The sequence below is a fragment of the Pristis pectinata genome, chromosome 32, assembly GCF_009764475.1.
Source record: "Pristis pectinata isolate sPriPec2 chromosome 32, sPriPec2.1.pri, whole genome shotgun sequence".
In the NCBI taxonomy this organism is placed as follows: domain Eukaryota; kingdom Metazoa; phylum Chordata; class Chondrichthyes; order Rhinopristiformes; family Pristidae; genus Pristis; species Pristis pectinata.
The window spans coordinates 12,031,897-12,053,376 of NC_067436.1; the positions used below are offsets into that span (position 1 = coordinate 12,031,897).

The window sequence follows — 21,480 nt, forward strand, 5'->3', positions numbered from 1 at the left end:
CCCCGAAGCCATGCTATTTAAAAGGTCAACAATTAAACTGCATTCTTTGTCCGCACTGAGATCTATGACCTCTAATGATCCCAAGTTAACCCAATTTGCACCTAGATTGTTTTGCACATGGAGGTCATGGCCATAGTAAGTTCACAGGCTCAGGACATTCCAGCCTGCTGATCTGGGCCATATCTCATAGTTTGCTGCTCATTGCTGCATTAGGGAGGCTAACATAACGCTATTACAGCGTCAACGACCCAGGTTCAATTCCCGCTGCTGTCTGTAAGGAGTTTGTACGTTCTCCTCGTGTCTGCGTGGGTTTCCTCCGGGTGCTCTGACTTCCACCCACATTCCAAAGACGTACGGGTTAGGAGCTGTGGGCATGCTATGTTGGCGCCGGAAGCGTGGCGACACTTGCGGGCTGCCCCCAGCACATTCTCAGTAACGCGGAAAGATGTATTTCACTGTGTGTTTTGATGTACATGTGACTCATAAATAAATATCTTATATCTTAGCTATCAAGGAGAAGAGTCTTCACCTTCTTTCCCTTCAGTTGACAGGAGCAGGCAGAGTGGGCAAGGACATTTGCCTGCATTGTGGGCTTCCCAACACTGCAGGCATTCAGAAGCTGCACTCATGGCCTACAGATTCCTTCCCAGCAATCTCTTATCAGAGACATACAAGACTGCAGATGCTGGAATCTGGAGCAAAAAGTACAAACTGCTGGAGGAACAGCAGGTTGTTGTTCTTCATCAGTCCCTTTCCATGATATTAACACCCACTAACTCATGAGCTGAACACCCCTGTGGTTGGAATGGTGCTGTTTGTATACTGATATGCCCCTTTAAGAGCTGGCTGTCAAGATTGCACCTGCTGGGATGGATGCTGGCAGGTGCGTCAAGTTGCAACTCATCTATAGGTAAAGCTGGGCTGTACCAGTTTCATCGTAGTATTACACAGGGAAGCCCAACAACACTGTGAACCTCACAAATGAGGTTCTTTGTGCAAATTTTATCAGCAGGAATGATATTTTAGCAGAAAGATAAAGTAATGGAATAATTTCTAGGCCTCAGTGTATTCAACATATTTTTCTTCTTTTGTGCAGTTGATTTACAGCAACAAGTATAAATCCATTTTAATGTGAGTTAAAAATATCTTTATTTTGAGGAGAGGGAGTGTATCTCCTTAACACCCCCATCAAATTTGTACAGAGGGCAGATTGTATAGTTTTAAAGCTCATTGTATTGTAATCCAGATTTTAAGTAGGATTGCCATGGTCACATTGCCTATTAAAGTTGTGAATGAGATATACATTGGGATCATTCAGAGTTATAAAGTTGTTGGGTCAAGGAAGTTTAGCAATTGCTGTACAGTATCACCTCTAAATCAGAAACATTTTTTCTTTGAAAAGGTAAGATAAGATAAGATATCTTTATTAATCACATGTACATCAAAACACACAGTGAAATGCATCTTTTGCATTGAGTGTTCTGGGGGCAGCCCGCAAGTGTTGCCACGCTTCCGGCGCCAACGTAGCATGCCCACAACTTCTTAACCCATATGTCTTTGGAATGTGGGAGGAAACTGGAGCACCCGGAGGAAACCCATGCGGTCACGAGGAGAACGTACAAACTCCTTACAGACAGTGGCCAGAATGGAACCCGGATTGCTGGCGCTGTATAGCCTTACGCTAACCACTACACTACAGTGCCTGCACAAGACATTCCTGCATGAAAGTGCAACAATTGATAGAGTGTTAGTATACCGTAGATTGATGATATAAGCTGACAAAAGCCAAGATTCTCATGCATTACAGCACAGATTTTCAATATCCAGAAGTGTTATTAAATTTGTATTTTTAAAAATCATTGTGTTGTAGGAAGCAGCAAAGACGGAAATAGATAAGTTGATCTAAGGCTTTAATTGTGGGAAAAAAGTTTGCAGATTAATTAAGAGATATTCTGTCAACATAATCATTGTGAAAAGAGGAGGAAGAAAGGGACAGGACATTTGCAACTTGGTTGGCATGAACATTGGGCTGAAGGGCCTATTTCTGTGCTGTTTAGCTCTATGACTATGAGATAGGAGAAAGTAGAAAGACGTGTGTTAATATCGAGCCTTTCATGGTCACAAGATGGCCAAAGTACTTTGTACGGCACAGTGGCTCAGCTAGTAGAGCTGCTACCTCACAGCTCCAGTGACCCAGGTTCAATCCTGACCTCTGGCATTGTCTGTGTGGAATTTACACCTTCTGTCTGTGACTGCATGGGTTTCATCTAAGTGCTCCTGTTTCCTCCCACATCCTAAAGCCGTGCAGATTGGCAGGTTAACTGGCCATGTAAATTGCCCCTAGTGTAAAACTGCGTGGTAGAATCTGGGGAGAAGTTGAATAAAATGTAAGGAGAATAAAATGGAATGTGTGTAGGGTTAGTACACATGGTTACTTGATGGTCTTGGTGGGTTGAAGGGTCTTTTCATGATGTATGACTCTTTACATCAAGAAAACTATACATGAAGTCCAGTCACTTTGCAATGCAAGAAATGTAGCGTCTAATTCATGCACAGAATAGGCCTACAACAGTGATGGTTTAACAACCGTACAATGATGTTTGAGCTTTGGAGAGTTTTGCTGCTTGCCTCCAATACATGGGATCTGGGGAAAGGGAGTCGGGGTACAGATCAGCCATGGTTTTATTGAATGGTGAAACAAGGATTTAATAGCCTGTTCCTGCTCCTTTAACATCCACATGAAACATCCTTTTTAACATCCTGAATATAATTTTATGTGTCTCTGGAGTGAAAATCCACAGCCTTCTGAATTAGATCACAAGTAATAGCCATAAATTACAGCTGACGCCCGAGACAGGATAGTCTGGAGAAGAACAGGAGGACACAAGAAAATAGGAGAAGGCCACTCGGCCCCTCAAACCTGCCCTACCATTCCTTGTGATCATGGTTGATCTGTCCCAGGCTTCACTTCCTCTTTTGTGCTAGTTTCCCAGAGTCCTCAATTCCCCAAACTTTCAAGCATTGATCCACCACTCTCATTCTGACCAATCAATCTGTGGCCTCTTGTACTGTTACAATGACGCCCAATGCAAGCTTGACGAACAGCATCTCATCTGCCCTCTAGGCACGTCATCTTCTGGACTTGATATTGAATTCTACAACTTCAGGTAACTTCATTTCTGTCTGTATCAGGTGTTCATCTGTGATATTGGCTCAGTTTCTTTGTTCTTTCCTTTGCCCTTTGCTTCCTTCTTTCTTTGTTCTGGGAACGGAGGACGTACCCAGCCTGACCTGCTGGGCATGTCTTCCTGCTCTTCATTTCACAACTCCAACATTCTTTTGTCTATGTTCTCACCCTCTAACTGCTCCCATTCACCCACTGACGAAGCAACCTCGATTATAATTTAGGGTCATAGAGTCATACAGCATGGAAACAGGCCCTTCAGCCCAACTGGTCCATGCCGACTGTGTCTTGGACGAGCTAGTCCCATCTGCCCGTGCTTGGCCCTTAGCCCTCTAAACCTCTCCTATCCCTGTACTCATCTAGATGGCTTTTAACTGTTGCTAATCCCCACGGTCACCCCGTATTCACCCGATCAGAGACACCCCCCTCCCTCCCCAACCCTCCTTGCTTCTTTAGGTCTCCTTTTCAGTTCTAACGAAGGGTCTCCCATCTGAAACGCCAACTCTTGCTTCTCTTCCCACAGATGTAGCCTGACCTGCTGAGTTATCCAATATTTTCTGTCTTAATTGCAAGTCAATTATTTGAGATGTTTAAAATGTGCTGGCAATAAAACATAAACTGCATCATGTAAAAAATATCCACTTTAGTCAAAGATTCATTTTAGAAGTGTGATTGCAATAGGAATTCCTAATGGTGGTTTATATCATGTGCTTCATCCCTCTGCTAAATATATTAATATCACAAATAACTTTAAAACAAGGTATTTTTCTAATGGTATTTCAGCTGCCAACCCCACGCACTCCATGCATGGTGTTGAACAGGATTAATTAGATAGAATTGCACTCAGCACATTGTGCCAAGGACAAATCACATCCCCTCACAGTTATCTTAGTGGTGCTTTTATACAGCTTGGGTTCAGCTGGAAGTCACATGACTTGCTCAGCACAGAGCATGCCCGAACTAGCAGTGCAGCTGAGAGTAGAGCTAAATACAAGAGCTGGGAGAACACAGAGCTTGAGATTCATCCCTATCTGTCTCTTGGTTCTGGCTTCTCGTTCTGCTTCTCTGGTGTCACAGTGTTACGAGCCAGCACACTGACAGGGGTAAAAAATATCCTCAGCATCTTTGGTCACAGTGAGTACCATTATTGTTCTATGGCTCCTTTAATCAAACAATGACAACAGAGAATGCTGCTAAACAGCATTAAACCCACCTACCAGTCTGTTCCAAGTAAAAAAAAATCCCCCACCCAGCCCCCGTCTTTGTTGCTGTTTCCCAAACTTGCATTTATTTCTATATGGTTGTTCAAAGGTTTGGTCAAATTACGATGTAAGCGTGTTAGTCAACCAGTTGTTATGTAGGGTGACACGCCGTGGGTTTCTCGTCCCTCTCAATACTTACAATGGCTTTGGCCCACTGGTGGGCCTGTCTGTTACTGGTTTGATGGCAATCAGAGGGAAAGAAAGTCATTTGTAAGGAAAACCTCACACAGGATCCGTCCGTTCCTTCTACACTTAGTTTTTAAATTAGTATTAAAATGGTATGGATGTTATATCATCATTTTAAGCAAGGTAATCTGTTATGAATTTAGTATGTTCTGGATTAGATCATCCAATGCATTGATCTTATTGACTGTATCTATTGTTGCATTTTCTATTGTAATATTATTTCTGCACTAAAATGTGCACTATTTGACTAACAGGCTTTCTGGCCCAGTTTTGTAATCTTGTATATTGTGCTAATGAATTTCATTGGTTTAAATTCATTTTCTTTGAATGACTTTAAATAAGAAAAAATAAATCTGAAGCAGGAGAATTATGAAGCTGTGCATGGGTTTGTGAATTCGGTGTTTGTGGTAGTTGTTCTTTGCTACCCATGGGCCAATTACAAAGGTGCTACCATTTAATGTGACAATCCACTCCACTCTTGCAATCTCGTGTTCATGTTCTAAGCTGGATGAGTCCTATTTCTCTGCGAGTTTGTCCCGTTTGAATTTCGTCGGACCAGGGGCTTGGAACGGTTTGCTCTTGGCATTTTTCTCATTGTTAGATAAGTGCCCATTATCAGCAATATTTGCAGGTTAGTGGGAGCAGGGAGTTCAGCTTAAAAGGGGAACACATCCATGACACCGTGAGCACTCACCTACATGGCTCACTGTGGCCATTGTTTAAAAGAGTTTATCACATGGATTTAACTTAGTGGAGGTGATTTTTTTTTTCATTTTGTATGTATCGGGGCTGTGAGCCTGCCTGTACTTTTTCTCAAAGTTGGCCTAATTTGCTTGCTCTCTTAAACAACGTACTGAGAACACAGTTAATCAATACAGGATCAGGGCTTTGAGACCTAGGCAGAAGAAATGTGTCCTCTATTGTATGTGCTAAACATATGCTGTAGTTCCACTGAAGTCAATGGAGCCAAATATTGGAAGTGGAGTTCAGCTCTCATGTTTCCTACATATCAGAAGATGCACATGATATATGTGTGGTGCATCTAATTCATTATGCTCTCAATTCATGATTGAATGTTCACCACAGAGTTTCACACTGAATTAGACACTATTAAATTACTTGATCACTACACCCCAAGGATATCTTCAGTAAAACATGCCACAACTTACATTGTGTAACAGCAGAGTACGAGTCATGAGATCAAAATCCTTCTAATCTTCATTAGTCCTTTTACCACTTTCTTTGACCATGTCTACTGCTTTGTCATTCTAGAAGTGCATCTGTCTCAAAGACCCTAGCAAAGCATCAATCTTACAGTCTCACATTTATTTATTGTTTTAAAAGTTGTTTTAACTCATTGTGTACCAGCATGTCAGTCTGCCCAGAATATTCGGACTCTTGTTCCCACACTTATAAAAATTAATGGAATAGAGGAAGAAAGCATTAATTGTTTTCATTGCAACCCTTCCCTCCTTCTCAGAAGCACACATGATCAAACAAAATGGCCAATTAAACTTATTAAAGTCACTTATAATGTGCTCATCAATCCATGAGTGCACTTGAATTAATCATTGTGTAAGTCCAGGTCAACCTTTGTGTTGCTGAGGGTTAGGCGGAGCTTTGACGCGAAACCTTGGGTTCTGGTCCCATTGACTGGGATATTATGGTGGAGAAGGATCCAGATCTTGCAGAAGCTACAAATTTGCCACTGTAAATCATCTGGGAATGATGGAGAAGCCATGCAGAGGAGTCCTCAGGTTGTGAATTAGGCTTCAGTTCTATGTATGTCAGTAAGAACGCCAACTATTCACAAACTGAAGCATACCATTGCCCCGAGGACTTTTCTGCCTCTGAGCACTCTTGGGTAGCTACATATCAGGCACCAGTCACTTTAAGCAGATTGCTGGTAACCCCTTCACATCTCCAACAAGAACTCTGACCTCACCTGTTGAGGTGTCCGCTTTGTTGTACAAGTCTTTGGTTAATCACCCGTAACAAGTTTAACTGTCTTTGCAATAACTGTTGATACGTTTTCTACTCTTGTTTTTGATTGAAGAGTGATTACATTCAAAGTAGAACTGAATCCTGTCTTATAATGACACAGAAGGAGGCGATTTGGCCCATTGGTTCCATGCAAGCTTGCAGTGGAGCAATCACATTTGTCCTATTTCCCTGTATGCCCGCAACTTAATCTCTCACACATGCCCATCAATGCCACTTTGAGGCGTTTTGTCAACCAATTTATACCAAGGGGCAATGTACAGAAGACAAATAACCATCTAACCCACACGTTTTTGGGAAGTGGGAGGAAACAAGAGCATCTGGAGGAAACCCGTGCAGACACACAGAGAGGCCGTACAAATTCTGCACAGACGGAACCCAAGCTCAGAACCATACACCCTCTCTCATTATACTGGCATTCTTGAGTCCACATCTTTGCTGAGAATCACAAGAAAGCAAATTACCAAAACATAAACCATGTGCCAAATTCTCTTTGACATTAAACTGGGATAGTTTGATGGGCATGTGCCAGAGATTAAGTTGCGGGCATACAGGGAAATAGGACAAATGCGATTGCTCCACTGTGAGCTTGCATTGGAACCAATGGGCCAAATGGCCTCCTTCTGTGTCATTATAAGACAAGATTCAGTTCTACTTTGAATGTAATCACTCTTCAATGATGAAGGGTCTTGACCTGAAACGTCGACTGTCCATTTCTCTCCATGGATGCTGACTGATCCGTTGAGTTCCTCCAGCACTTTGTGTGTTGGTATGGTTCAAGCACAGATCTGTTTTGGTGGAGCCTCTGACACTTTAATTTGAAGCCCATGCTTCCCTTAGTCTGTACACATCTCAAGTCATTGTTACCAATAGCATATGGTGTCTCGAGTAAATATTTACCTACGAAACAGCAGCAAAGCCTTGTGCTCCTCCACGCATTGTAATGGCAGAACCAAGGGATCAGTCTGTGCTGAGGGGAAGATGGAGCGGTGTGAATCACCTTCTCACCTCCTGGTGGATGGAACTAGAGTCATTTTATCCCACGGATATATTTGCAATGGCACTCTGTGTTAATAATCCTGATTAATTTTGTTGCATGTTGTAGACACTTGGTTGTTTTGGTATTTGAATAGCTGAGACTTCAGTCTTTTCACAATAAATTACTGGGTGTAGCAAGAGTTTTTTGTTATTAAGCTGGGTCGTGTTCTGCAGGGTGTTGTGGAGCTTTCTCTTTGTTAATTTCTAGTGAGATCCAGCACGGATTTGTTCTCCCAACTAAAGGACTAACATCGAATGCAAAGCCAGAGAGAAGCAAGTGTCATTTGTGACTAACCCCCAATTAACCTACCTCAGCGCCGATTGTCCTTGGTCCTGTGGCTGTTGTGCTTTGAAGAATCATACCCATTGCAATGGCAGAGAATAATCATGGACAATCACATTGTGCAGGATACCTCTGGTGTGGGGTATCTCCTCTCATTGTGCCCTGAAGTTTGAGGACATTTTATAAAGGCCTGAGATTCCCTCAAGGTTCCTCAAGCAATATTGAGGCCTATTGATTTTGTTCAGAGACCGCTGACATCCTACAGAGCAGATCTCATGTCAGATATTCTGGCTGTAAGGGAGACCTCCACAGTCAACATCACCAGCATTATGTATTCAGTAATTCTTTGCATTGAGGACCATATCTCAGTGTTAGTCTGTTCCAATGTACCAAAAGAACCTTCTAAAAGTGTGTGGAAACCTTCATAGACCCAGTTAGTTCTAAACATGCTTTCTCACCCTTTATTGGCTACATACCCAGGAACTTCAGTATTTAGCTAATCTTGAGATATTTTAGGCAATGGGCTTCTTCTACCAGTTATGATGCCATTTATAAGAACTAGCAGCAGGAGTAGACTTCACAGTTCCTGAAATCTGGTCTGCCAGTTAATATTAGGGTTAATGCTTTACCTCAACTCTATTTCCAGCTATGTCTCAATTAAATGCCCAATATAAGGGGAAAAGAAATAGTAGAGCAGGCCATTCAGCTCATTGAGCCTGCTCTACCATTCAGTAGGATCATGGCTGATTTTTTACCTCAGCACCACTTCTCCTGGTTCCCTTAATATCTAAAAATCTATTAACCTCTGTCTTGACTATATTCATTGACTGATTCTTCACAGCCTTCTTGGCCAGAGAATTCTAAAGCTTAACTACCCTCTGGTTGAAGAGATTTCTTCCCATTTGGTTCATCCCTTATTTTGAGATTGTGAGGCCTGTTTTGGATACCCCAAGAAAGGGAACTTCATCCCAGCATCTACACTAACAAATTCCATTCACGTGAAGACACGATGATGCTGGAACTATGCACCGACTCCTTCCGGCCTTTCCTCTTTCTCTTCCACAGCTCCATATTTCGCTCTCCAAAATGTGCCCGGGACCATTATTTTTCATCGTTCTCCGCCTTTTCATCCAGATTCCAGCATCTGCAGTCCTTTGTTTCTCTCACAATTACGTGACATCACTTTACATTCTTCGAAACACCAGAGATTTGCCCATTATTCTTAATCATTCCTCAAAGGACAACCCTATCCAAAAATCTATTGGTCTTAGCCTCATACCCAGCACCTAAGCGTTCATGGCTCTCTGAATTTAGATTCAGATTAGTTTATCGAACATAGAACACTACAGCACAGGAACAGGCCCTTTGGCCCATGATGTTGTGTCAAACTAATTATACTAGTAACTTAAAGCCTAACTAAACTAGACCGTTCTCCCCACACATCAATATCCCTTTATTCTCTGCACATTCATGTGCCTATCTAAGAGCCTCTTAAAAGCCTCTATCATATCAGCTTCCACCACCACCCCTGGCAGCACATTCCAGGCACCCACCACTCTCTGTGTAAACAAAAAACTTGCCCTGCCCATCTCCTTTGAACTTACCCCTTCTCACCTTAAATGCATGCCCTCCAATATTAGACATTTCGACTCTGGGAAAAAGATACCGGCTGTCTACTCTATCTATGCCCCTCATAATCCCCTCATAGTCTGTTGGGTCTTCCCTCAGCCTCTGCCGCTCCAGAGAAAACAACCCTAGTTTGTCCAACCTCTCCTTATAGCACATGCCCTGTAATCCAGGCAGCATCCTGGTAAAGTCCTTCTGCACCCTCTCCATGGCCTCGACATCTTTCCTGTAATGGGGTGACCAAAAATGAATGCAATACTCCAGGTACGGCCTAACCAGAGTTTTATAAAGCTGCAAGATAACTTCCGGACTCTTGAACTCAGTCCTCGACTAATAAAGACATGTACATGTATATTGTCATATATATCAGGGTGCATTGAAATTCATTTCTTACATGAAGCTCACTGTGTAAACAGTGTACATGGTAATAATAAATACAGCAATGAGTTCAAAAACAGCAGAATGATGCAAAGTAGTGGAAACTGAGGTAGTGCGAAAAGAAATGCTAACGTGAGGTAATGGAAGAGGTAGAATTAAGGGTTCCTATTAAGGAATTAGAGCTTTTGATAAATGTATAGTTTGAGAGGAAAGAGATTTCTTTCACTCTCAGTCCCAAGTACTAAGACTGTGGAGTCTAAGGCTTCAGTCACCAGCCCGAAGAAACCAGCCTCTCAACATTCAGCCTGTCAGGCTCTCCTAGGAATTTTATATTCATAGTTTAGCTGGTTCTGGAGCAAATCCGGACAATTACCATGTACACCGTAAGACTTGCTTCACTACTTCCATCTGGGCTTGGTAACCTGATCCAAATCTGGGCCTTTTCCCGGAATATTGTAATTTGTGTTGGTGTACAGATCAATCCATGTTCACGTTTGCCTGAATGTTGCTCAGAATTTGCCACAGTATTAGAGAGAAAGGGCATGGAGACAGGCCATTTGGCCCACTGAGTTCACACAGAATCAGAATCGGGTTTATTATGACTGAATTGCATGTCATGAGACTTGCTGTTTTGTGGCAGCAGTACAGTGCAAAGACATAAAATTACTATAAATTACAAAATAAATAAATAGTGCAAAAAAAGGAGTAACGAGGTAGTGTTCATGGACAGTTCAGAAATCTGATGGTGGAGGGGAAGAAGCTGTTCCTAATTTGTTGAGTGTGGGTCTTTAGGCTCCTGTTCCTCCTCCCCGATGGTAGTAACGAGAAGAGGTCATGTCCCGGATAGTGTGGGTCCTTAGTGATGGATGCCGCCTTCTTGAGGCAATCTTGAAGACATCCTCGATAGTGGGGAGGGTTGTGCCTGTGATGGAGTTAACTGAGTCTACCACCATCTGCAGCCTCTTGCAATCCTGCGCATTGGAGCCTCCATACCAGGCAGTGGTACAACCAGTCAGAATGCTCTCCACTGTACATCTGTAGCAATTTGCAAGAGTCTTTGGTGACATACCAAATCTCCTCAAACTCCCAATGAAGTAGAGCCGCTGGCATGCCAAAATTGAATGAACAGCATCAGTTGTAGCAGCCGATCTATTGAGGGTAACACCTTGTCTGTGGGATCCATCAGAGCTTGTAAACTATTTCCATGCTTGAATCTGTGATTTTGCCCCTCCTCATGGCAAAATGACTGGACAATCTGACTGGACAGTCAGAGACTTTTCCCCAGGGTGACAATGGCTAACACAAGGGGGCATAATTTTAAGGTGATTGGAGGAAGGTATAAGGGGGACGTCAGGGGTAAGTTTTTTACAGAGAGTGGTGGGTGCGTGGAACGAACTGCCGGCAGAGGTTGTGGGGGCAGATACATTAGGGACATTTAAGAGACTCTTAGATAGACACATGAATGACAGAAAAATAGAGGGCTATGTGGGAGGGAAGGGTTAGATTGATCTAAGAGCGGGATAAAATGTCGACACAACATCGTGGGCCAAAGGGCCTGTACGGTACTGTATTGTTCTGTTCTATGTTCTCATGGAGGATGCAATCTCTGCATTCCCTCACCATATATCCTACATTTGCCTGACTGAATTTCCTAGAGCTGGTGTCTAAGTACGTACTGGATGCTTTTGTCTCACTTCTAGCATCCATACTCAGACAATCCAGGTGGAACCTCACAAGCTTTGTTAGTGCCTCGGCAAAAACCAATAATTTTCAGTGATCGATCAGGTGGCAGGCCTAAATGATGGACTTTTTTTGGCCAGTGTTTTAACAAATGCTTCATAGAGTTATACAGCATAGAAACAGCCCCTTCAGCCCATCGAGTCTGTGCCAGCAGTTGAGGCATTAATCGTTTTGTTTTATTCTCCCCACATTCCCGTCCACTCGTCCAAGATTCTACTCCACAACATGCCAAGGGCAATTTACAGCAGCCAATTAACCTACCAACCTGCATGTCTTTGGGATGTGGGAGGAAACCCACACGGTCGCAGGGAGAATGTGCAAACTCCACACATTCAGTGTTGGAGGTCAGGGTCAAACCTGGGCCACTGGAGCTGTGAGACAGCAGCTGCACCACCGTGCCACTCCAGATACGTGGAGCTGCACACAGCAGATCCCCCCCGTCTACTTCCCATGTTGGGATGCACAACAACATTGGAAGCAGACGTGGCCTAGAGGAGGTCCTGTTCACCAGTGGCGGAAGAAGATGAGTAAGAGTTCAAAAGGAACCCTCTGCACCTGCATTCCCCAGTTACCCAGAAATCCACTAAATCACCTGGGGCTCTGTCAATCCTAGAGAGTTCCCAGGTACTGGAAGCAGACGGAAAATAATCATTGGATCATGTTTAGCAGGTGCCAACTAATGGAGGAGTTACTTCTATCATGGTATTCATGTGCTGGCATTTAAAAAACAAAGCGTTATGTTCAAAATGTCAGACACTGCCCTATATAGCAAGTTTTGCCATGAAGTGACACTAGCACTCCAATATCAAAGACCTGCTGGCTCTTTGCCCAGCAAGCAAACAGGCAAGGGTTATCGTCCTTACTGGGACTACAGCAACGTCACCAAACGCATTGCAACAAGTGGCATGTGTTTGATGCAGCTGAAGAAAGAAGGGATCAGCTTTGTGTAAGAGCAGAGTGATGCAGGCTGTCACATCGTGAGGATCATGCGATCTTGTAGGTTCTTACACTGGCAGAAATGGAGTCTTGAGGTTGAGTAACTTGTCTTCAGAGTTTTGTGTAGCAGTCTGCTGAAATTGTGAGTAGCCCTTTAAGTGGAGCAGACCTCGCAGGTGAAGCACCCTGGTGGTCATGACAAGCAACTGACACTAAAAAAACACAGCAGCGGAACAACATGCTCCAACATCTCCTGCGAAGGGATTTAGGGCATTACAAAACAGAAAGTGACAGCAAACCTGTGATAATGCCAGGTATGGTGAGAGTCGCTAAAAACGTGGTGGCTGAACAACATTAAGCATGAAGTGAATTTCCCCATCCAGTATCCGGCGCAAAATTCTTCCTATCAGAAAATACTGGGGCTGCCATTTTGACTCCTAACAATCCATATGAGATCCCAATGTGTGGGGAATACATGAGAACATGAAATATAGGAGAAGGAGTAAGCCATTGGCTCCTTGTGCCTGTTTCATCATCCTTGAGATCATGGTTGATCTCAATGCCATTTTCCTGCAATATCCCCATATCCATTGATTCCCTTAATACACAGAAACCTATTGATCTCTGATTTGAATGAAACCAATGACTGAGGCTCCACAGCTTTCCGGGGCAGAGAGTTTCAAAGATTCACAACCATTTGAATGAAGAAATTTCTCCTAATCTCAATCCTAAATGGCCTATGCCATATTCTGAGACTCTGACCAATCTTTCAGTAAAGGGGAAATGCTCTCCCTGTGTGTAGATTGTTGAGCCCTCTTAGAATATTTTAATGGAAACTTCCTGTCATTCTTCGAAACTTGAGAGAATACACCCCTATTCTATTCAATATCTCCTCACATAGCAAACTTATCATCCCTGGACCAGTCTAGTAAATCTTCACTGCACTCCCTCTATGACAAATGCATCCTTTGGTAGGTCAGGATACTAAGGTTGAGTTCAGTACTCCAGGTGTGGTCTCACCAAGGCATGACACAATTGCAGTCAGACATGTTCACTCCTGTATTCAACTCCACTTGTAATAAAGGCCAGCACATCATTTGCCTTCCTGATCCTTTGCTGTAGCTGCAAGTTGGTTTTCAGTGACCTCTGGACAAGGACACCTTGTCCTCTCAAGCCTCAACATTACCCAGTGTTTCACCATTTAAAAAATACTTTCCTTTTCACTTTTGTGCTCCAAAGTAGATAACCTTGCATTTTCTTTAACATTATATTCCATCTGGCAGTGTGATAGGATTCATTATCTGGGTCATTTGTAGCATCAATATCTTAAAAACTTCCAAGTGCTTTTAAATAACTTAAAAGTCGCTGCCATTAGTTTGTGACTCGTAGGCACTGTAATGTAGTGGTTATGTTAATGCATTAAGTTAATGCATTATGTTAATTATGTTAAGAGTGACCTGAGTTCAAATCCAACTGGGGAAAATGCTCTTGGACTGCTAGAGGCCATTCAGCCCTTCAAGTCTATGGAGGCCTTCTCAGAGCAATTGTTCATCCCAATCTTTTTTCCTTATTCTTCTAAACTCTAGAGAACAGCACCCTTTTTTCCTCCAAGTGTTCACCTGATTCACTTTTGAAAGCTGCTTTTGAATCTGTTCCACCACCCTAATAGACAGAACACTCCCCGTATTAATCAATCATATAGATTTTAGTCCTCCTGCCAATCACCTAGCATGGCAGTGAAGGGCAGGCACAGTAGTGTAACGGTTAGCGTAACACTATTACAGCGCCAGCGACCCGGGTTCAAATCTGGCTGCTGTCTGTTTGTACCTTCTCCCTGTGTCTGCGTGGGTTTCCTCCGGGTGCTCCGGTTTCCTCCCACATTCCAAAGATGTACGGGTTAGGAAGTTGTGGACATGCTATGTTGGTGCCGGAAGCGTGGCGACACTTGTGGGCTGCCTCCAGAACACTACACAAAAAAGATGCATTTCACTGTGTATTTTGATGTACATGTGACTAATAAAGAAACCTTATATCTGTACTCTCTGGTTATCTGTCACCCATAACTTGCTCCCAAAATAACTTTGTTCATCTATGTTAATTCTGCGTAAATGCTACGTATATCAGGATGACACTCTGTTAATTGCAGAAAATCAGACGTCGCTGTCCAGATGCTCCATTGTTCATTTAAATTAAGTTATTTAAATAAATCAGGAACTAGCAAACTTGTCTCAGTATTGGTGACCATGACACTACTGGATGTTGTGAAAAACCGATCTGGCTCTGTCAGGGTGGGAATCAGGTCTATAAGTGACTCTAGGCCCATAATAGAGAGACAACTGCTCCTAGAAATAGCCTAGCATACCACACATTTCCAGGGTAATTAGAGATCGCTTAATAAATGAAGGCCTCACCAGAAATGCCTTCATCCGATATTTGAAAAATGCCGAGAGTATTTACTAGGCTTTGCAGTCTTGTCACTCAAACTGGCATCCCACGGAGTTATTTTTTACTAAATTTTCAGGTTTCACAGCTCGGCTCTACTGATTTAATGAGGCATTAGTGGCTCGTTCATTGCTTCCTGTGCAAAGATTATAGTTGCTGGTTCATATTGATTGAGTAATACTTCACTTTGGAGGAGATAAGAGAACAGAATATTGTTCAGATGGAGGGAGACTGCAGAATGCTGTCGTACAGCAAAGCTCTGAGTCCTCGCAAATGAAACACAAAGAGTCAGGATGCAGAGACCAAAGGGGATGTTGCAGAGGGAGGGTGTATGAAAATAGAGAAGCAATGCTTCACCGTATAGGGTCTTGTAGAGACACATCTGGAGTACTGTGTGCAGTTTTGTTCTCCTTAGTTAAGGAAGGATACACCGGGAGGCTGTTCAGAGAAGGCTACTCGGATGGTAATTAGTTTATTATTGTCACAGTGACAAACAAGCCGTGCCATCCAGACAGCTCATTTCAAGGCATAAGTACAATGAGGTAGTACAAAGGGAAAACGAGTGACACAATGCAGAATACAGTGTTACAGTTACAGTGCGGTGCAGATAGACAATAAGGTGCAAGGGCCATGACGAGCTATATTGGAGATCAAGAGTTCATCTTTATTGTACAAGAGGTCTATTCAAGAGTCTTAGCGGGATAGAAGCTGTCCTTGAGCCTAGTGGTATGTGTTTTCAAGCCCAATCAAAGAGGGGAGAAGAGAGAATGTCCAGAGTGGGAGGGGTCTTTGGTTATATTGGCTGCTTTCCCGAAGCAGCAGGAATGTAGACAAGACTCCATGGAGGAGAGGCTGGTTTTCATGATGGACCCAGCTGTGTCCACAACTCTCCGCAATTTCTTGCGATCACGGGCAGAGAAGTTGCCGTACCAAGCCGTGATGCATCTGGATAGGATGCTTCCTATGGTGCATCAATAAGAATTGGTGAGTCAGCAGGGACATCCCGAATTTCTTCAGCCTTCTGAGGAAGAAGACATTGTCTTATGAGGAACAGTTGAAGAAGTTGGGCCTATACTCACTGGTCTTCCAAAGAATGAGTGCTGATCTTATCGAAAATTCTGAGGGGGTTTGTTAGGTTGAAAGCCATGAGTATTCTTCCCCCAGGTAGGGGAATCCAGTGCTACTCTCAAGATAAGGCTCCGCCATTTAACCTGAGGAGGAATTTCTTCTCTCAGAGGATTGCAATTCTTTTGAATCTTGACTGCAGAGAGCTGTGGAGGCTGAATTATTGAATGTATCCAGGCAGGTAATTGGATTACAGGGCAGTGAAGGGTTATGGGGGAAATGGAACCAAACAACAAGCAATCTACTGGAGGAACTCAATGGGTTGAGCAGCAACTTTTGGGGGTGGGGGGAAGGGGGGAAGGAATTGTCTGTTGCTCCAGATTGCAGCATCTACAATCTCTTGTGTTGATCGTTGCTTTTGTCTCCAAAGTGGAGCCAAGACCATGTTCAGATCAGCTGTGGTCTTACGGAGTAATGGAGGAGGCTTGGAGAGCTTTGTTCTCCAATTTCATATATCCTTGGGTTAAACATTATTGCTGTTTGGCCTGTTGTCTTACGTAACAGCATTGGAGAACGTTTTGCCATTGCTTTCCACAAGCGTCCATGAACTTTTCTTGGTATTGGTATTACATAGAACATTACAGCACAGTACAGGCCTTTCGTCCCCGATATTGGTTTATCATGTACTGAGATACAGTGAAAAACGTAGTTTTGCATGCCATCGATACAGATCATTTCAAAACCTAAGTACTTTGATGCAGTACAAGGGAAAAGCAATGACAGAATGCAGAATATAGTGTTACAGCTACAGAGAAAGTGCAGTGGTATCTTCTGCTAGAGGGGGGGGGTGGGGGGGGAAGAAGAGAGAATGTCTGCGGTGGGTGGGGTCTTTGATTATGCTGGCTGCTTTTCCTAGGCAGCGAGAAGTTTAGACAAGAGTCCATGGAGGGGAGGCTGGTTTTCATGATGGACTGAGCTATGTCCACAACTCTCTGCAGTTTCTTGAGGTCTCAGGCTGAGCAGTTGCCATACCAAGCCATGATGCATCTGGACAGGATACTTCCAATGGTGCATCTATAAAAATTGGTGAGGGTCAATGGGGACATGCTGAATGGAGTAGAAGGTGGGAGGATTAGCCACACACACTTAATCATTGGCACCCAAACGCTTTGGAACAAATGTTTCACATCGATGAGAGGGAGGGATTAAAAACACTGGAGCAAGAGCCACTCGATCCTGCTACCACATTCATTGAGATCACGGCCAATCTGTGCCCTTCAAAGAAGGATTGAGATGACCTATGTTTTGTGGCATGGGTATGGTGGTCATCATTTTATCTCATCAATGGGAAAAGGCCACCAGTTTGTTACCCCTCCACAAAAAAACAACAAGATGCTGGAGGAAAACAGTAGGCTAGGAAGCCAGTTTTTGGTAGAGTAATCCAGTCAGTCCCATCTCCCCACTCTTCCCTGCAAATTATTGTGTTCTCTACTGGCTATCCAATTCCCCTCTGAAAGCCCTGATTGACTCTACTTCCATCACCCTCATGTTAAAGTCGACCCGCGCTTCTGGAAAGAATCAGACAGCAGCAAAACCAAAGAACTTACGGTAAATGCTTTATTAGCTTTCGCTAGTGGGAGTGAGAAAAATACAGAGACAGGGTAACCATGTAACTCTAATTCTATACCGAGACCCACTCAAAGAAGGCTCGGCTACAGCATATTTTTATACCCTTTTTCGTGGGAGCACTAGGTGAGAAACTACTCTTACACAGGCAATTGTTTACATAAAGTTTCGAACATAACAAGATATAGGTATAAAAACTACTTTGTCCCACTTGCACCTGCTATTTAAACTAGACATAACTAAATCACACCATAATGAAGTCATTCTTTACCTTGAAAATCCTTTCGCAGTGAGAACCATACTAAAAAGCATGCTATTAACCCTTACACTGCCAGTTGTTAACCCTTTCGTTCCTAGCTATCTTTCACACTCATATACAGTTTGCTTCAGATAATAACCTCTCTGTGTAAACAAGTTTCAACTTGCAATCCCTCAAATCTTTTGCCCATCATTAAATCCTATGGTCCTCAAGCCATCATCAATAGAATCAGCTTTTTCTAATTTCTCTCTCTACGCCCAACATGATCTTGTATGCCTCTATCCAATCTAGACCAACTGTATATGATGGGTGTGTAACCATGAGGTGAGCTGGGCGTTATTGAGAAAGGCAGGAGATTCCCAGACTCATTTAGCATTAAAACAAAGAAGGAACTCATTTGTTCCATTGGGTTCACTCCGGCTCCCAGTGGAGCATCTCATCGGTCCCATTGTCCCTCTTTATTTCCCTGTAGCTCTGCAACATGTTCAACAACTCTGTTTTGATTCCTTTGCCACTTACTTACACCTTTGGGTAATTTACAACCATTTAACCTACGCGCATGCCTTTGGGAGGTGGGAGGAAACTGTAGCACTCGGGGGAAACCCACACAACCATGCAATGTCCACAAAGATAGTACCCGAGGTCAGGATCGAACCCGGGACTCTAGATCTGTGAGGCAGCAGCTCTATCTGCTGCACTATTGTGGTCACCAGGTATTTAACTTTACATGGTAAATGCAATGAGATTCCAGGCAGCTACTGGAAGAAAATATTGCTGGTTGACTTTAACAAACCAGATAAACTATTATTTTTCAAATCTTTGGATTTGCTCGTTAAAAAATCAGTGAAGATTGTGTGCAGTTCTGGTTGCCCAGCTATAGGAAGGGTGTGATTAAGTTGGCAAGGATGCAGGAAAGCTTCACAAGGATGTTGCCCGGACTAGAGGGCTTGAGCTATAAGAAGAGATGGGATAGCCGGAGACTGTTTTCCCTGAAGTGAAGGAGGCTGAGGGGTGACCTCATAGAAGTTTATAAAATCGTGAGGGACATAGATAAGGTTGATGGCCACACACTTTTACCCAGGGTAGGGGAGCCTAAAACTAGAGGACATAGTTTTAAAGTGTGAGAAGATAAAGGGGACCTGAGGGGCAAACTTTTCACGCAGAGGGTGGTGGGTATATGGAATGAGCTGCCAGAGTAAGTGGTAGAGGTGTGTACAATTACAATATTTAAAAGACATTTGGACAGCTACATGGATAGGAAAAAATTAGGAGGATATGGGCCAAATACAAACCAATGGGACTAGCTCAAGTAGGAACCTTGGTCAGCATGGACAAGTTGGGCCGAAGAGCCTGTTTCCATTCTGTATTACTCTCTTACTCTGTAAAAACTTGAATGGCATCTTTAACATATCACAGGCTGCTTTAAAGTTAGACATAAAGAACATGAACATAAAGCCAGGAGAAATTAGGATAGTTGTCCAAAAGCTTTGGGCAACATAACCCAAAATTTAATTAGAGTGGTTCTGGACAACATTTTCTAATAATTCATAGCCATTGACATATTGCCAGTTACTTCGTCTCTTGTGGAAAAATTCTACATCTTCCTTTACTAAGATCTACATCTCTCTTCAGTTTCCAAAGACAGCCTTACAAAGAAGATCAACTTCAAAACTGACTAATTGAGCTAGCAAATTAAAATATTAATAACATTCTGATGAATCTATCAGCCAACGGTTAAGAGTGCCAGACAGCAACTGATGTCTCTTGGGAATGCAATTTGGTATTTTTTTTGCAGTGAAGCAGCCTATGTTTAGCTACCTACATTTAATTGTAACAAGATCTTTTAAATAATTCATTGCCATTACTCCTGATATCCTGAAACTGGATGTTACAACGAAGAGGTTACTCTGAGACACGGAAAGGATATGACAGACATAATGTGGAGAAAGATCGTTTTCCGTTTTGATTTTTGCAAATACAAATCAGATTTTAAATCAAGAATTCTGTCCTTTAGATATTCCAATATTTCCTCTTACAATTTCTACATCTTACTCGGATCCAGACGACAGTCCTCAGTGTTTTCTCTTCTGACCTCTTATAGGATGTTTATATTGTCGGCAGGCAGCACAGTGACACAGCTAGTAGCATCACTGCCTCACAGCTCCAGGGACCCAGGTTTGATCCTGACCTCTGGTGCTGTCTGTTTAGAGTTTGCATGTTCTCCCTGTGACCAAGCTCTGATTTCCTCCCGTGTCCCAAAGACGTGCAGGTTGGTAGGTTAATTGGCCGCTGGAGATCACCCCTGGTGTGTCGGTGAGGGGTAGAGTCTGGGCAGAGTTGATGGTAATTTGGGGAGACTAAATGGGATTACGTAAACGGGCACTTGATGGCTAGAGTGGACTGGGTGGACCTAAGGGCCTGTTTCCATGCTGAATGACACTAAGACACTATGACTTAATGTCATGGCCTACATTTATTGGCACTGAACTTAGCAGCTTTCTGGACCATTACAGGGAGGAGTTTAAAGTCAACCACATTGATGTGGTCTGATGTTCATAGAATCATAGGAAGTACAGCACAATACAGGCCCTTCGGCCCACAATGTTGTGCCGACCTTTAAACCTTTCCTAAGACTATCTAACCGCTTCCCCCCACGTATCCCTCTATTTTAAATTCCTCCATATGCTTATCTAGTAATCTCTTGAATTTGACCAATGTACCTGCCTCCACCACCACCCCAGGCGGCGCATTCCATGCCCCAACCACTCTCTGGGTAAAAAAACCTCCCTCTGATATCTCCCTTGAACTTCCCACCCATTACTTTAAAGCCATGCCCTCTTGTATTGAGCATTGGTTCCCTGGGAAAGAGGCGCTGTTGTGTGTGACTTTTCTTCCTTGAAGGGTTTTAGTGGGTTTTTACACCAATCAGTAGTTTCATGGTTGCCATTTGCACTTGCTTTTGTTCCAGATTGTTTCATTGACTGAATTCAAATTCCCCAGCTGCCACGGTCAAATTTTCATCTCCAGATCATGGTCAAGCAACCGACAGGCAGTGAGGAAGTGTCACACCATGGTGAAACTATGACTGTTTTTGTTGTGCGCCCATCGCAGCTAAATTTTGACAGTATTGAGATTCAAGACAGTGAATGGGCACAATATATGCCGAAAGGCTTTCACGAGGATAAAACAGGTAGGTTTGGGTTTAGATAGGGATCTCAGTCAAGGATCCTGTGGGAAGTTGGTAGGAACTGATGGGAAGTAGGGGATCGATCACTGATGGTGGGGGAAATCCAAAAGAGACAGGGTATGTGTAGGAATCGGCCCTTGTGGGATTCCTAACCCGGAGCTGTAAGGGAGCATCGTCATAAAATCGTAAGAAAAAAAAATAAAGCTGCAGATGCTGGAATCTGAAACTAAAACAGAACTCAGTCAGTCAAGCAGCATCCGTGGAAAG

At 43.2% G+C, this 21,480-nt stretch overlaps 1 protein-coding gene across 1 annotated transcript in view; it reads left to right on the forward strand.

Annotated features, from left to right (window-relative positions):
- Nucleotides 1-4,174: 4,174 nt before the first annotated feature.
- LOC127585132 (protein mono-ADP-ribosyltransferase PARP6) overlaps nucleotides 4,175-21,480 on the forward strand; it is a 122,652-nt gene continuing 105,346 nt past the window's right edge. The window contains exon 1 of the mRNA XM_052042314.1: nucleotides 4,175-4,318. The gene's annotated coding sequence lies outside the window, so the exon portion shown is untranslated. The remainder of the gene's footprint in view (nucleotides 4,319-21,480) is intronic.